This window comes from Schistocerca serialis, chromosome 2 (genome assembly GCF_023864345.2).
Source record: "Schistocerca serialis cubense isolate TAMUIC-IGC-003099 chromosome 2, iqSchSeri2.2, whole genome shotgun sequence".
Lineage (NCBI taxonomy): Eukaryota > Metazoa > Arthropoda > Insecta > Orthoptera > Acrididae > Schistocerca > Schistocerca serialis.
The window spans coordinates 942928144-942946818 of NC_064639.1; positions in this window are offsets into that span (position 1 = coordinate 942928144).

Below are 18675 nucleotides of genomic sequence, written 5' to 3' on the forward strand. Positions count from 1 at the left end.
TTTCTAGTGCCGACCGGTGTGCTGGCGAAGGCGTACGCCAGCACAGTTAACTAGAGAACCGACTCATGAAAGTAGCATATTAGGTCTGCTGGTGACAAAGACACCCGAACGTCTCGACTGAGCATAGAACAGGGAATCAGTGATTATAAGGCCTTTACCGTTACGCCATCACTGATTACGGCTCTAAACAGGAGTACAGAGAAAGATGTGAAGACCCTTCTGCTTGACAAAAGCGAGAACAAACACATTTCAGATTAGCTGAGCGGTCAGCACGAAAATTTCATCTGAAGCACAAACATTGTTGAGTATCAATGGACAACATTGTCAGTGGCAACTCCAGTTCCCATCAGATCACCGTAGTTAAGCACTGTCGGGCTTGGCCACCACTTGGATGGGTCACCGTCCGGGTCTGCCGAGTGCGGTCACGAAAACTGACAACGGCTGGAAGAGTGGATTGCTGACAATATGCCCCTCTGTATCCGCATCCGGTGACGCCTAAGGGCTGAAGATGACACGGCGGCCAGACGATACCGTTTCGGCTTCAAGGCGTGTCCGGACGGTGTTTGTTTGTTCTGTTGTACTGTCCGGTAGAGTATTGTAGATAGTGTGCCTAGCAACACATGACGATTCCTGGTCGATGTTTCAGTCTAGTGAGAGACTGTAGAAGCACATGAAGGCATGCCCACTAAAGACTTCAATAAGCAGTTTCCGGCATTTTGCGTTTTTATTGTTACGAGATATGAGATTGTGTTTTGAGTAGTATTTTAACGTTTACACATTTCAGTGCTCTACAATATTTTACGGGTATTTGGAGGACATTGTTAATTTTTCAGTTACATAATGTTATGATGAGTAACATTCCATGTATTTTTTAAACTAGTTATATATATAAATAGTCAAGCCACACTTCGTCGATGGTGCAGCATCTTGTACCTTAAAACGGAAGAAAGTCTTCTGGGATGGAATTCATCATACGAGTATTTGCAAATGAACTGAATTTCTTTAGTGTCGTAGCAATTTTATCTGTCTAGAAAATGGAAGTTTGTGGTAGTTTCCAGTACATTCTGTCTTAAAATATACTAACCTTATAACTGACCTTAGATAACACTGAAATCTGGTTTTTCGTAGGACAGAGCGGATCAGGTTGTGGAAAGGAGCCAAGATCAGTTACTGTTAGTTAGACTAGAACACAGAATTTTATTCCTCGAAAACCACTGCACAGTTTTCTATTTAAAACAACAAGGATCAGTTCACGGCTGAGGGCCCAAGTAACTTCTCAACAATAAAGTTGAAATAATTCCTTTTAAAACACAAGGATTTAGAGAAACGGCTGGAGGCCTTAATTAAGTAAAATTTAAATATCTCCTCCGCTAAAGGGCAAATAATATTTGAGATCAGCAAGGAAATTCTTTAAAAGGCAACCATTCACCAATTTCGGCTAAAAGGTATATTAAGGAAAATTCAAATTAATTCCTCGACTGAAAGCCCAATAATACTTCAACATAATAAAAGGCAACCTTTAAAGACAAGCATTTACACAGTACAACAGAAAACCATCTTAAGAAAACTTGAACTATCTTGACGGCTGAAGGCCCAAACAATTATTCAAAACAATTAAAGACAAGCCTTAAGATAAGCATTTACACAGTATGGCTGAAGGTCATTTTAAAAAAATGGTTCAAATGGCTCTGAGCACTATGGGACTTAACATCTGTGGTCATCAGTCCCCTAGAACTTAGAACTACTTAAACCTAACTAACCTAAGCACATCACACACATCCATGCCCGAGGCAGGATTCGAACCCGCGACCGTAGCGGTCACGCGGTTCCAGACTGAAGCACCTAGAACCGCACGACCACACGGCCGGCAAGGTCATTTTAAGAATTCAAGATAATTAAAGAGAAACCTTTCAGACAGGAATTTACACATTACGGCTTAAAGCCAAAAATTTTACAACAAACGCGGCTAAAGGCCTAAATAAAGAGCAAACAAGAATTTTAAATAAAACATTGCTGAAGGCCTAATCTTAAAATACTTCACATAAGGTTCTGCTGAAGGCCATATACTGAACATAGACCAGACGAAATTAATACGCGACTGAAGGCCTGACACAGTACTTGCGACAAAAGAAAATCACAATCACAAACAGAACAGAGCAGTGGTGCTCAGATGTGTTCCAAGGGTCGGCCTGGGGAGGAAACTGCAACAACAGTTTAGGTGAGACAGGCAGCCAAGCGTAACACTAGATAATCGGATGGCAGAACGACTTAGGGACGGCTGAAGAACCAACCAACAACGTAATCAATTCCCTTCCACCCGACCAGCGGCAAGATAACCGAAAATATCAGCGAGGACGAAGATCCCAGCAGCATTACGTCTTGACAATTGGCATTTAAACACAGTCAAGACACAATAACCACTCAAAGACAAAAAATAAAATCACCACAGCTGTCGAACTACACACCCTGCCGGACAGCATCAACACGGCGAGGAAACACACACTCGCTGCTCTGTCGAAACCGCCTGACTGCCTACTCCTGTACGCAGACAGCATTCATCTGCTCAGTGGAAATCACAGAAGTTACGCATAGTTCCACGTAAACACTTCACCAAGAGCTCCGACAATCCTAAAACCAATTACCGTGGAACAACAAGGAGAAATCGCAAGTCGACACACCCAGAGTTTCCATAAGCGGTCGGAGACCGGATACACGTCGTCCGATGAGACGAACGACCGAACGGCCGACCAAGGTCGTCCCCACTCAAGTTATGAGTGTCGGCAACGGTAGGGCGAGTCACGGCTGTCCGGAGCTCGCTACAGCTCCAACCCGACTCAACTCGTTGTCCCTTCGGAACTCGGAGACACGACGACCCGGGCACACTGGCTCGGACCCAACCATGCAGAGGGAACACCGGCCAGTTGGCCACCCGACATCTCTGCAAAAGGAAGGAACCGACCAAAGTTTCGCAAGATGATCAATTGAAGGGGCTGAGAAGCGATCGTAAGACCAAATACACGTCCCCCGATGAGAAGATCGACCGAACGACCAAACAACGGTTGTACCCGCTCCAGTGTCCTTCCGTCGGACAGTACATGTGTGTGTCCAGCGGCTCACTGGGGCTCCGTCCCCGACTGCTTCGTCCCTACGACCGAACTCCCGACAGATGGCGACCCTGAAATACTAGCGGTCGCTTCAAAGATAATACAACAGTGCTGTTATCGATAAGCGCTGCTTCTGCGACTCACGGGCAGGTAAGACAGGCACTCAGTAATGCCAGTAAATCGAATAAGAAAACGAGGCTGCAGGACCGTTAAGAGATGATGACAAACAATAAACGGCATGAACACGAGCCGTGCACAGCTCAAACACTTCTCGTTAATTTGATTTCACCAACTGATTATTGGTGTGTACTAGAGTAATAATGTAGTAGGTACACTACTAAAAGTAGTGTTGAGAAGATTTTCTCATTTTCATCACTTTCAAATTTCAATAAAATATTTGCCCCTAGGTACGTGACCATATTGTACCTTGTAACATTTCTTCGCATTTCGAAAACATTACGTTTCATGAGTAATTTTTGTAATTTCAGAAACAAAGACAGCAGCACGCTACCGTTTAAAAGGGAAAAAGAAAATATACTGATCTTCTATTACAGGACCGAGCGAGGTGGCGCAGTGGTTAGCACACTGGACTCGCATTCGGGAGGACGACGGTTCAATCCCGTCTCCGGCCATCCTGATTTAGGCTTTCCGTGATTTCCCTAAATCGTTTCAGGCAAATGCCGGGATGGTTCCTTTGAAAGGGCACGGCCGATTTCCTTCCCAATCCTTCCCTAACCCGAGCTTGCGCTCCGTCTCTAATGACCTCGTTGTCGACGGGACGTTAAACACTAACCACCATCACCACATCTATTACAGGTCTTGCTAGAGGAGTAAGTCTGAAGTGTTTTCCAAGGCACAACAGTCTACTCTAAAGTTGAGATTGCATTTTTGTGGTACAAGCTCCACAAATTTCAGAATCGAATCTGTACAGATATTTCGTATCGAAGATAACACGTTGCACAATCTGATAATGGCAGTGTCTGGAAGTGGTAATTAGTGAACATTATGCTATGTAATTGTAATATTTGTTTTATTTTTGATTCAGTGACTTATCGCAATGTTGAAATTGCTTCCCCGTATCTTAAATGAAACCAAACTTACTTTTTCCAGTACATTTGAAATTGTTATTTGCGGTATTGTATTTATTTCATTTGGCACCTGTTGGTGAATTTCATACAAAAGCGAACACTTTTATTGTGCACCTGGGTGTCCCAAGTCTCGCCATTACGATCTTTTACACACAATAGTAATCGCCCTCTCAGATGCGCTGATGCTATCTACAGAACCATTTTCGTAAGCGGTGAATAGTAACGGAGGCAACACGCATCCCTGCGGGACACTTTGCGTCACGTTCGGCTCCTGGCTTTAGCTGGATTTCTTTAGAACCGGCGAGGTCATTTCCTGCCACTCTGTACCTGAATGAGGTATTCTCGTTTAAAGAGACGCGTTTAGTTCCGCTGTATTGCGATAGCCCCTAATGAAAGTATCTCCACCTCTCTCTCTCTCTGTCTCTCTTTCCCGCGCGCTGAGTAGCGTGGGTGGAGGAGGATGCCTTTTCCGGCCTGGCGCTGAGTGGTTCTCCTAATTGCTCGCAGAGTTCTTCCGGTGTCGGTTATGCCAACAGAGCGGCGGTGGCGGCGGCGGCGGCCGCCACATTTGCATGGGCACAATATACACACACGCCGGTGGCGATTGTCTGACTCAATAGCTCGAGTCGGCCGCATTAGGCCCAGCCCACAACATCTCGGCGTCATCATTACTGGCGGAATGAACACAATGGGGATTACGAGGCGAAACACAGGCGTGAAGGAGGTCGCAGGAGTCCCGGCGGCTGCGGAGAGGAAATTTCATTTGTTCATCCGGTAATTAGCGTAATTACCCAGGGACAAAAGTGTGCGCATGTCTACGTCTAACAGCGTAACAGAACTCAAAGACTATTCTAGCTCGGAGAAATTAATGTACGTAATGTTGAAAGCGTACCACATCTCGTAAAACGTAAATTGCCAGTTCAAACCAGATTCAGATCATCAGAGCTGCGCAGCCTAAAGTAGGAAGAACGTGACTACCTGTAACGGCGCGGTTATTTGTGTTTCGTCCTACAGAAAATAGTTGCACTACCCTTTCGGTTATTTCTTCTTTTGTAGTTCTGCGCCTTTCCTGTTACAAGAAAGCGTGATGTTCGTCGGCTAGAAAAAGCTGCAGAGGAAACTAGCAGCTGTACACATCTCTGCAAGTCGGATCAAAACGTTTTTCAGTACCAGGTTAGCTGAGCGATTAACTGAAAGGTACTTTGCAAGTAACAACTTCAGTATATTGTGACTTTATCGACACAAAACACCGCAAATCCCCTGCTAATATTGAGTAGCAATTTCGTCATTCACGTGCAAGCACACTCACAATAGCCAGTTTATGGTGAATAATCAAACCCGCTACGCTCGCAGGTTCGAATCCTGCCTCGGGCATGGATGTGTGTGTCCTTAGGTTAGTTAGGTTTAAGTAGTTCTAAGTTCTAGGGGACTGATGTCCTCTGATGTTAAGTCCCATAGTGCTTGGAGCCATTTGGACCATTTTTAAACGAACCCGTTACTAAAAGGATTAACAAACGGATTGCCTGCGACAGAATACTCGCTCAGGTATTACACAGTTTGAACATTATGAGTGTTCAGCTTGCGGTCGCCCCTTGAGTAACACGCCACTCTGATTTCGATTATTCAAAAGTCGCAGTTCACATATCAAAACGGAATATCACGTGTTCGTCTTTTTCAGAAGTTCGCTTCCACTTTGCGGCAGTTGAAGGTCGTGTTTTAACCATTATTCCGTAAAACTTGTACATCCATTCAGAAATCCTAATATCCACCAATTTCAAACATGGTCACCACTGATCTCCGAACTTTACAAAGCAATAACTTAGCCCAAAAAATACGCTCCAACGTACTGTCCTCTGATAAGCTGATACACATATTAGTATTAATCCAGTCTCTTTTGTTTTTGACCAATAAACAGTTGGAAACCTCCCCTTACAGAAATTTATGAATTACTGTGCAGATAAACCTCTTACGTTATTTGATTTTCAAACAGCTGAGCAAAACTGAACGTACTCGGACATTTCTCTCTTTACTTATTCTGTTCGTCACTAAACTGACACACAATATTTTTAGCGCAACGCAATCTGACTCAATAATGCCTACAAAAGAATGGCCGCGACTAACAATAACCTATACCTTTCACGAATCACTTATCTCACAAAAATCTTCGTTACTCGAGCTACTGCAATACAGCGTGCGCCAATACTGCCAGCTAAATAAAGGATTCTAACTACTGAAGGCACCAACTACTGATAGGCCTAGTTAGCAAATGGAAGATTTTGATAGAGAACAAATAATGTATTTATCTTAATAGCGATCAAAGGTCATAATATACATATATATATATATATATATATATATATATATATATATATATATATATATATCAGTTCACAACATTCAGTCTTACAAATTCCGTTTTTCTGACGGACACACGTCCAGATCGTCCGCTCTCAAAACTCTGCCATCTCTCTTCCCACATCCACCACTGCTGGCGGCTCACCTCCAACTGCGCAACGCTACGCGCTGTTCACATCCAACTGCCCAACACTACAATAGCGAATATTCCAACCATGCCAACCAGCCACAGACTGCACACAGCACAACCAGTGATTTTCATACAGAGCGCTACGTGACGTTACCAACATAAAAACCTAAACAGCCTAGTTACAAGTTTATTAAAAGCACAAATTTATAAAATCCATAAATATCATAATATCTCCCTCTATAAATGACAAAATTATCGTAAAATGTATCTTGCTTTCTCAGTCCCATAAACTGTCTAGTTACCACTTTACAATTTCCTCTGAATATGATTCTCTCTGATCACAGTAGTCACGATAAGATTTACTCAGTTAATACACATGACAGTATACACACTATCACGCACTCTAATAATTAAGCAAACTAGCAATAATCAATGAAAATTGTAATAGTCACAATAGGTCAGCTTTGTTTCCAAAATACGTTTTAACTATTAGTTCATAGTTTGTAAGATGCTGACACCTTTCGGCCACAGTCGAAGCTACTCGCAGCTAGCTACTGGATCCAAGCAAAAGATAGATCTCTGCCAGTTACTACTGTCTCTTACACAGGCGCAATGATGCAAGGCGCTACACCTCACATGTGTAAGATCAAGAGGTGGGGGAACGGTTCAAGAACAGGGCGTCCCTCTCATATATCTGCAGTATTTATCGAAATTAGGCAGAACCGTAAGGAAACATGATGACAAAATAGTATCATCCTTACCCCCCCCCCCCCCGCCCCCCCCCCTCCTCACCTTCAAATACTTCTGTTCTTCTCGGTTCGGCAAAGGACGATCTGACACTGCGGAGGGCTGAAATCCACAGAATACCTACCCAGTGCGACAAAGCCCACGTTAATCATATAGCAGGTTGAACATGATCCCCAGACTCGCCTTTTGCAGCCTATTAAGTCAGCAATAGCCGAGAATTGTGCTCCACACGACATTATGTATACTATTCTGTCACGGAAATCTTTGACTCGACCAGGTCCTTCTGGCATACAGTTATTAAGGAACTGGTATAAATACTTTATGCGGAGCATCTTATTAATCGTGACGGCGACTTTCAGCTGGATAGGGCATGGGACCCAGTGACTTGTTCAATAGCTTCAGAAAGAAAACATTTTATGACTAACGAGCACATCTAACCACAGGTAATTTTATTAATTTGAAATTTGAATTTTAGCTCAATGAGCCTACATTCCGAGAGAGAACAAGCATGAAGTACCACCACTACACACGTGGCTGTGCTGCATAGCTGGAGAAATATTCAAAGAAAGCGCGAAACTCGACAGAGGTCGAGCATGTAGCGTCTGCCCTTGCGTGTGCGTCTCCGGGTCAACTTTCGGTTTAAAGCTAGCGATGTGAACCAGCATTCTAAATCGCAAAACATTCTCCTGAAGATGGCTGAATGGTTGTCAGCCGAAATATCGTATCAAGAAGTCGAAGTTATCCGTCTGCAATCCTTAAACGTCGCAGAATAAGTTTCACTCTGATTTTACACCAAATTTTCAAATATGGAACCCTAAATAACGCAATAACACTTCTGAAATGAAATGATCGTATAGCGGTTTTGGCCGGCAAACCCCATATAGGGTTACTCTGCACTTCGGTGACATGCGCATTGATGATGGCGATGATGATGATGAAATGATGATGACGACTACACGACATCCAGTCCCCATATGGATAAAATCTCCGACCCTGTCAGGAATCGAACCAGGTGCTCCACATAGTTGAAATGGCTCTGAGCACTATGGGACTTAACATCTGAGGTCATCAGTCCCCTAGAACTTAGAAATACTTAATCCTAACTAACCTAAGGACATCACACACATCCATGCCCGAGGCAGGATTCGAACCTACGACCGTAGCGGTCACGGGGTTCCAGTCTGAAGCGCCAAAGGCCACTCGGCCACAATGGCCGGCCGGTCCTCCACATGGCATCTGCCATACTGACAACTCAGGTTACTTTCATTTATTATTATTACGGAAGTTAAATTTCTTCTTGTTCTAAATGGGAAAAATAAATGAAAAAGGAATTGTCTTTCCTGTGGCATTTTGATATTCTACTACTTGCAGTGTCTGTGTTACACGATGTACAGTGCAAGCACTGCGGCGATAGACAGCAGTATGAATTGAAAGAATCTATTCACAGCTGCAAATACGTTTATACTGCAGCAGCACAATTGTTTAGTGACAATGAAAATTTGTGCCGTACCAGGATTCGAGCCCGGATATCCCACTACGCAAGGGGTCGACTTAACCGCCTTTCTTTTAATCGGGAGCAGTTGCCTTACCATTTTTTTAACCTATCCACTTTTTTTTCTTCTTTGTTTTAATTTTTGGCTTGTTTGTAGAGCAGTCAGCTCCAGGCCGGTGGAGGAAGGGGTCGAAACCCATCGTTTGGCTATCCGACTACACTTCCAAATGTCATTAGGCGTATACACCTTGCACTTGCACCGTCGCGATGACTCCCGCACAGGGAGAGACGTCTATTATTATTGTCGCGGCCTTCTCTTAGGCATGAAATACCACATGGACTGCACAAGAGTGGTCTTTGTTTGTGGCGCCGATTACAGACAACTCAAGGTATATATATATATATACTTACTTACTTACTTATCGCGAATGGACCCAGAAGGATCACGCAAAGCTTTCTGACGTCGTTTCTTCCATACTTCTTTCATTCGTTCTCCATGTTTTCTTTTTCTTACTTCTGTCCATATTGTTCCTGGTCTCTTTAGTGCTTCCTTCTCCGACAATACAATCCACTTTTCCACCTTATTTCTAAAAGTTTTTCTATCTTTGACATCTTTAAGTTCAATATTTGCTTTTTGTAAATCTAATTTTACTTGGCTAATCCATGGTGTTGTTGATTTGACTTTTTCTATGTAAGTGAGAATTCTGTTGGTGAGTCGTGTGGGGGGAAGTCTAGTGACATGTCCATAAAATTTTAATCTTCGCCTTCTTATGTCTGCTGCCAGGTTTGATATAGTTTCTGTGGTTCTTCTTGATTGTATCCGGTATCCTTCTTCTGTTAATTTTGGACCTAAAATCTTTCTCATAATTTTGCGTTCTTCTTTTAGTATTTTTTCTAAATCACATTTTGTGTGGAGTGTGAGCGTTTCACTAGCATATAGTGCTGCTGGCTTAATTACTGCGCAGTAGTGTCTGATTTTTGTGTTCGAGGAGATGCATTTTTTATTGTATATTTCATGTGTCATACCATATGCTCTCTTCATTTTCTGTTGTCTGATCTTCTGTGCAACTTTCTCTCCTCCGGTTGGCTCCAAGATTTCACCTAGGTATTTAAAATGTTTTACTCTATTTATTTTTCCATATTTTGTGTTCAAACTGTGTATATGGAATTTCGTACAGAAAAATTCTGTCTTTTGAAACGAAATTTGTAAACCTACTTTGTCCGCGCATTCCTTAAGGATCTCTATTTGTTTGGTGGCGATTTCTTCATCATCTGCAAGTATGGCCAAGTCGTCCGCGAATGCTAAACAAGATATCTCCACGTTGTCTTTGGTTCTACCAAGATGGATTGGTTTCCAGTAGGATTGATTTTTTAATTCTTTTTCCCATTCCTTAATGACTTTATCCAGGACTATATTAAACAGAAGTGGAGATAGCCCGTCACCTTGACGTACTCCAGTTTTTATGAGAAAAGGTTCAGAGATTTCTCCCCTGAATTTAACTTTAGATACAGTGTCTGTCAGTGATTCTTTGATAAGCCTTAGTGTTTTGGAGTCAAGTCCAAGTTCCTCTAAAATGTTAAACAAAGATTGCCGGTCAATTGAGTCATAGGCTTTCTTAAAATCTACAAATGTACAAATTATGGGGGCATTTCTAATTGCTTTGTGTTTTAATATTGTCTTTAAATTAAATATTTGTTCTATGCATGAGCGACTGGGGCGGAAGCCTGCTTGATAATCACCAATTTGGCGTTCCAGCTGCTCTTGTGTTCTTTTCAGCAGGCATGTTGAGAGAATTTTGTAGGTGACTTGTAAAAGTGAGATTCCCCTGTAGTTATTGACATTTGTTCTGTCTCCTTTTTTATGTAACGGGTGAATAAGGGCACACTTCCAATCCTCTGGTAATTTTTCTGTTTCCCATATTTTTGTTATTATTTTTGTGAGCTCTTGCAACGTCTTTGGTCCTAGGTTTTTTAATAGCTCTGCAACAATGCCATCTTCCCCAGGTGTTCTATTATTTTTTAAGTTTTTAATGTGACATTTGATATCTTCCTGTGTTGGTGGTAATGAATCCGGTACAGATTTCTTTGGGAAACCTTAAACTAGGTTCTGGGCAATTTAGTAGGTTAGAAAAATATTGAGCCAATACTTGACAGTTTTCCTGGTTTGTTAGGGCTAATTTACCATCTGGTTTTCTGAAACATAAATTTTGAGGGATATATCCTCGTATTTTATCTGCGAAAGTTCTGTAGAAGTCTCTTGTATTATAGTTTTGGAAATTTTCTTCTATGGCATCCAGTTGTGCCTTTGTGTACTTCCTTTTTGCTTGCCTAATAGATTTTGAAACCTGTTTTCTAACCTCGTTAAATAAATGTAGACTTTCTTGTGATTTTTTACTGTTATATTCTTGAAAAGCCTTTTTTCTCCTTTCCAATGCATTTTCACAGTCTGAATCCCACCAAGGGTGTTTGAATATCTTTTTCAAGGGAATAGTTTCCTTAGCTATTCGCGTGGTTTTAGAATGAAATTCTTCCCATGTGTTTGCCTTTTCCTTCTCCCATTCTTCTTTTACTTTAGATTCTTTAATCTTCTTGGTGTCATATTTCTGTATTTCTGTTTTCTTCTGATGACTTCTTCGTGCTGTAAACTTGATTTTAATTCTAGTTAGGTAATGGTCTGAATCAATGTTTGCTCCTCTGCGTACTTGGACGTCGTAAATTTCTTTTTGTACTGGGTATGAAATCGCCACATGATCTATTTGAAACTCGCCAATTTGTTGTATAGGAGATCTCCATGTCTTTTGTTTTCTTGGACATTTTCTTAGAGATGTTGACAATATCTTCAGGTTATTCTGCTTACATAGTTCGACGAGCCTTGTACCATTTTTATTGGTAAATTTATGTGCAGGATATTTGCCTACGGTTTTTTGGTGGATTTTCTCTCTACCAATTTGGGCATTAAAATCGCCGAGTAGAACTTTTTTATCATCTTTTGGAATCTTGGCCATTATATTCTCCAAATTTTCCCAGAACTTTTCTGTTTCTATGGGGTTTTTCTTGTTGTCTCCGTTTGTGGGAGCATGAACATTAACCATTGTGTATGTTTTGTTGGCACATTGTAAGCACATCGTCATTATCCTATTATTTACGGGAGTAACTTCCTTGATGGAGCTGAGCACGCTCTTGTGTATGATAAACGCCATCCCGAGATGGGGGGCTCCTCTTCCGATTCGTTTATCCGTCTTGCTCTTAAAGATGAGATAGTTGCCATAATCTGATGTTTCTTCGTCTGTAAAACGTGTCTCCTGTAAAGCTAGTATTACTATCTTTTGCTTTTCAAGTTCTGTTGTAAGGTTTAGACGTTTTCCTGGTTGGATTAATGTATTTATGTTAAAGGTTCCAATGTATGTAGGTGTTTTAAGTGGAAGTTTGCCAGAGAGCTCCGACTTTCTCTGATGTAATCGTGTAAGTCCAGGTTCCCCAGAATCCGAATTCCTGGTTGCCATCTGTTGATGGGTGGATTGGTTACCACATGGGGTAATGTTGTTATTACTTGCACAAGTCATACTTGCTTGTAATCAAGTTGGTCCAGTGTTTCCACTGGGTGTTTAGAACCAGGGATTGTTAGTTCCTGGCGCATTATGACCAGCCGCACATTGTGTGAACAGACGCTGACCAGGATGCCGATGGTTCCCACTTCAGACGCGTCCTGGATTTGGGTGTTGACAGTGCTTATTGTAATGGCGGCACTTACTCGCCATGACACAGCAACGTCTTCGGGTACTGTGGTTTTTGAATGAGTGTGACCCTTGCCAAAAGTCACCCTCCCGCACCCTCGTGATGCTGCCGCCTCGGTCCGGGACTGCTTATTTGGGTTTCCCCTTATTCGCAGCTGTCCACCACCTGCGACCCGCCCTGTACCTGAGGCTCGGCTAGGGTATATATATATATATATATATATATATATATATATATATATATTAGAAAATGTAGAATGGACTGCTTTTTATACTTTGCTAAAATGTAATATAATCTACGTACTTAAACATAGTTACTGAATTTAAAATATATTTCTATTTACTTTATTTTACACATCTAGTTCCGTAGTACCAAACTGAGGAGCAAATCTCGAAGGTCATGGAACCTGTCAGTACATGAAATTACAACACAATGGTGATAACAGATAAAATAAAATGTTTATGATCCTGAAAAAAGTCAAGCCATTAGTTTAAGTAAACGCAATGAACAATACAACAAGAATCAGCTTAATTTTTCAAGGAATTCTTCGACAGAATAGAAGGAGTGACCCATGAGGAAACTCTTTAGTTTCGATTTGAAAGCGCGTGGATTATCGCTAAGATTTTTGAATTCTTATGGTATCTTATCGAAAATGGATGCAGCAGTATAGCGCAAACCTTTCTGCACAATAGTCAAGGAAGTGCGACCCAAATTCAGATTGGATTTCTGCCTAGTATTAAGTCAGTGAAAGCTGCTAATTCTTGGGAATAAGCTGATACTGCTAACAAAAAAGGGCACTAAAGAATATATATTTCGAGAGACCAGAGTCAGAACGGCCAGACTAATTAATAGGTTTCGACAAGAGGTTCGCGAACTTGTACCACTTATTGCCCGAGCCAAAAATATTCTTTGAGAATCGGAAGAGTTACCAGAAAATTTAATTCCACACGTCATAAGCGAATGAAGGTTCGAATCCTGGCTCGGGCATGGATGTGTGTGATGTCCTTAGGTTATTTAGGTTTAAGTAGTTCTAAGTTCTAGGGGACTAATGACCTCAGATGTAAAGTCCCATAGTGCTCAGAGCCATTTCGAGAATGTCGGAAGCTCAAAGGGTTACGGAATGGTCCTCTTTCACCACCTGCTGTGCGGAACATGACGAAGAATTTCGAATCAACTGGAGAACTTGGCGTCGCTCCGGGAAGAGGTCACGACTGCTTCCACCATAGGTGGTTTGATGAAATCGCTGTTGCTGTGGGAGACAACGCAACGCGTAATTCCCTGTCAGTCAGTGCGAGTGCTGTGTCGTAACAGTTAAACAACCCACTATATGGAAGGTGCTTCAAATCATTCCCTTACGGTATCCGTACAAGACCCATATCGTACAGAATTCTGCACCACAGGACGCACAACGGCGTATTGACTTCGTTCTCCACTTTCTCACAAGGATTGAAGGATTGTCCTTTGGACAGACGAAAATCATTTTTCTTTGACGGGTAAGGTGAACACACATAATTGGCGAGTACGGGGATTTTCACCTGCAGTCACAGTGCGCGAAGGAGAACATTCACACATGTGCTGATCTGAAGTGCAGCATACCAAGAGAGGTAGCCAGAATACCTAGGGACATGCTTCGTCCTGCTGTATAGAATGCAGTCTTGCACTTTCAGACTTTTCTGGACCCTGATGGCCGCCGTATTGAGTAACCTTAATAGCAGTATGGTATCGGTATGTAATGAAAAGACGTACGGTAGCAGCACATTAAAAGTGTATCAACCGAATTGATTCTGCATAATTCCTCTTCCCCATGTACTTGACATTAATGCTATCAAGTTTGATACTCGTACGGTAATTAGTTTCCGTGTTATAACATGTTACGTAGTGAAGTTTAATAACTCTACTAGGCATTAAAATTGCTACACCAAGAAGAAATCCACATGGTAAGCGGGCATTCATTGGACAAATATATTATACTAGAGCTGGCATGTGGTTACATTTTCACGCAGTTTGGGTGCAAAGATCCTGAGAAATCAGTACCCAGAACCACCACCTCTGGCCGTAATAACGGCCTTGATGCGCCTGGGCATTGAGTCAAACATAGCTTGGATAGCGTGTACAGTTACAGCTGGTCATGCAGCTTCAACATGATACCACAGTTCATCAAGAGTAGTGACTGGCGTATTGTGACGAGCCAGTTGCTCGGCCACCATTGACCAGACCTTTTCAGTTGGTGAGAGATCTGGAGAATGTGCTGGCCAGAGCAGCAATCGAACATTTTCTGCATCCGGCAACCTGCATTACCAGCAGCTGAAATGTAGGGTTTCGCAGGGATCGAATGAAGGGTAGAGCCACGGGTCATAACACACCTGAAATGTAACGTCCACTGTTCAAAGTGCCGTCAAGGCGAACAAGAGGTGACCGAGACGTGTGACCAATGGCACCAATGGCACGCCGGTTGATACGCCAATATGGCGACGACGAATACACGCTTCCAATGTGCGTTTACCACGATGTCGCCAAACACGGATGGGCCATCATGATGCTGTAAACAGAACCCGGATTCATCCGAAAAAACGACGTTTTGCCATTCGTGAACCCAGGTTTGTCGTTGAGTACACCATCGCAGGCGCTCCTGTCTGAGATGCAGCGTCAAGGGTAGCCGCAGCCATGGTCTCCGAGCTGATAGTCCATGCTGCTGCAAACGTCGAACTGTTCGTACAAATGGTTGTTGTCTTGCAAAGGTCCCCATCTGTTGACTCAGGGATCGAGACGCGGCTGCACGATCCGTTAGAGCCATACGGATAAGATGCCTGTCATCTCGACTGCTAGTGATACGACGCCGTTGGGATCCAGCACGGCGTTCCGTATTACCCTCCTGAACCCACCGATTCAATATTCTGCTAACAGTCATTGGATCTTGACCAACGCGAGCAGCAATGTGGCGATACGATAAACCGCATCGCGATAGGCTACAATCCGACCTTTATCAAAGTCGGAAACGTGATGGTACGCATTTCTCCTCCTTACACGAGGCATCACAACAACGTTTCACCAGGCAACGCCGGTCAACTGGTGTTTGTGTATGAGAAATCGGTTGGAAACTTTCCTCATGTCAGCACGTAGTAGGTGTCGCCACCGGCTCCAACCTTGTGTGAATGCTCTGAAAACCTAATCATTTGCATATCACAGCATCTTCTTGCTGTAGGTTAAATTTCGCGTCTGTAGCACGTCATCTTCGTGGTGTAGCAATTTTAATGGCCAGTAGTGTATAACCAGGCGGTAGATGTAGACGCAATCCTATAAGTATTACGAAAACCAGAGGGCCGAATCCATAACACACTAGTGTAGTGGCGAGGGTGCCGAAACGGGCAGTGCATTACCGGCAGCGTCACCCTGTCGCCACGTGCGAACCACGCACGGCCTGACGGCGTGCGCCGCGTGCGCCCTATCTGTCCGGCGATCGTTATAAAACGCTTACGCCGGAGTGGGCGTGTCCCGTTGTCATCGTACTGACGCTTCCGCGGGGAAGAAAATGAAAGGCGGCGTTGTCAGCGCGGCGGCTATAAGGCCAGCCAGCAGCGGCGGGGGATTAGCGGATAATGGGGCGGCGAGCCAGGCCGCGGCGGTCTGAGGGCGTGCCAAAGCGTTATCTCGACCTGCCGCCGGTAATGCGCGGATTTACAGGGAGCGAGTAGCATGAGAAACTGCGAACTCGGTCGGCGTGGGAAGTGTGTTTGGATGGGAGTGGTTAGGTTGTAAGTGGTGTGTAAGTCGTCATGACAGCGTATTAGCGCTGCTTTCATCGTCGTCTAACATTTATCGTTCTTGGCCTTCCGTGGCCTGCGGTGACGTTATGGGGAGGTTTACTATCTTTTGGTTAAAAAAACCGATTTTTTTAAATTTGCATTTTTGGATCCATAAAAGTGTTTAGAATCCACCCCTGAAACGATTTTTCCCAATACGGAACGGAAATGTTTGTTATTCGCCGTTGAACAAAAAAAAGCACCTGCCTGAAATCGGCCTATTTCACGCACCAGTTTTTTTTTTTTTTTTTCTTTTTCGGAGGACGAGTTATTGTATCGGTGCTCGGGAGGAAACACACAAAATTCAAATGAAAGTTTGAACGCCTGTTTTTGGAAGTTGGCCCCCATGCATTTTCATTCTGGTGCAAAGACTATGGAGATTGCGACTTTGTGGCAGTTAAGAGCTTCAACGAAGGGCATTCAGCAATTCTAATGACCATGACAACGACGGACGTCACCCTGGGACCCTATTCGACGCAGTTCGCCAAGCATTCGGACGACCACCGGATTCAAGCGGCCGAAAACCGCTGGTCACCGGCCGTACGAGCGGCTCTGGAGCAGTACAGGATGGCCCAGATCGAGCAGAGCGCCCTCGATAAGGAAGAGGAAGGACTAGTTTATGGACCCGGAATAGCAAATTGAACGTACGTTGCATAATATTGCATTTATATGTAGTCGAAACTTCAAACGCGTTTTTCTCCAATTGACGTTATTTTCATCGCGCGGTATGGTAACTTCAAATGTACTGAACCGAATAGCATGATTCTTTGTTTCCGACGAATTTATCTAAATTGTCTAGGAGTTGTACCACTTTTATAACGATTCATTAACTACACTCCTGGAAATTGAAATAAGAACACCGTGAATTCATTGTCCTAGGAAGGGGAAACTTTATTGACACATTCCTGGGGTCAGATACATCACATGAGCACACTGACAGAACCACAGGCACATAGACACAGGCAACAGAGTATGCACAATGTCGGCACTAGTACAGTGTATATCCACCTTTCGCAGCAATGCAGGCTGCTATTCTCCCATGGAGACGATCGTAGAGATGCTGGATGTAGTCCTGTGGAACGGCTTGCCATGCCATTTCCACCTGGCGCCTCAGTTGGACCAGCGTTCGTGCTGGACGTGCAGACCGCGTGAGACGACGCTTCATCCAGTCCCAAACATGCTCAATGGGGGACAGATCCGGAGATCTTGCTGGCCAGGGTAGTTGACTTACACCTTCTAGAGCACGTTGGGTGGCACGGGATACATGCGGACGTGCATTGTCCTGTTGGAACAGCAAGTTCCCTTGCCGGTCTAGGAATGGTAGAACGATGGGTTCGATGACGGTTTGGATGTACCGTGCACTATTCAGTGTCCCCTCGACGATCACCAGTGGTGTACGGCCAGTGTAGGAGATCGCTCCCCACACCATGATGCCGGGTGTTGGCCCTGTGTGCCTCGGTCGTATGCAGTCCTGATTGTGGCGCTCACCTGCACGGCGCCAAACACGCATACGACCATCATTGGCACCAAGGCAGAAGCGACTCTCATCGCTGAAGACGACACGTCTCCATTCGTCCCTCCATTCACGCCTGTCGCGACACTACTGGAGGCGGGCTGCACGATGTTGGGGCGTGAGCGGAAGACAGCCTAACGGTGTGCGGGACCGTAGCCCAGCTTCATGGAGACGGTTGCAAATGGTCCTCGCCGATACCCCAGGAGCAACAGTGTCCCTAATTTGTCGGGAAGTGGCGGTGCGGTCCCCTACGGCACTGCGTAGGATCCTACGGTCTTGGCGTGCATCCGTGCGTCGCTGCGGTCCGGTCCCAGGTCGACGGGCACGTGCACCTTCCGCCGACCACTGGCGACAACATCGATGTACTGTGGAGACCTCACGCCCCACGTGTTGAGCAATTCGGCGGTACGTCCACCCGACCTCCCGCATGCCCACTATACGCCCTCGCTCAAAGTCCGTCAACTGCACATACGGTTCACGTCCACGCTGTCGCGGCATGCTACCAGTGTTAAAGACTGCGATGGAGCTCCGTATGCCACGGCAAACTGGCTGACACTGACGGCGGCGGTGCACAAATGCTGCGCAGCTAGCGCCATTCGACGGCCAACACCGCGGTTCCTAGTGTGTCCGCTGTGCCGTGCGTGTGATCATTGCTTGTACAGCCCTCTCGCAGTGTCCGGAGCAAGTATGGTGGGTCTGACACACCGGTGT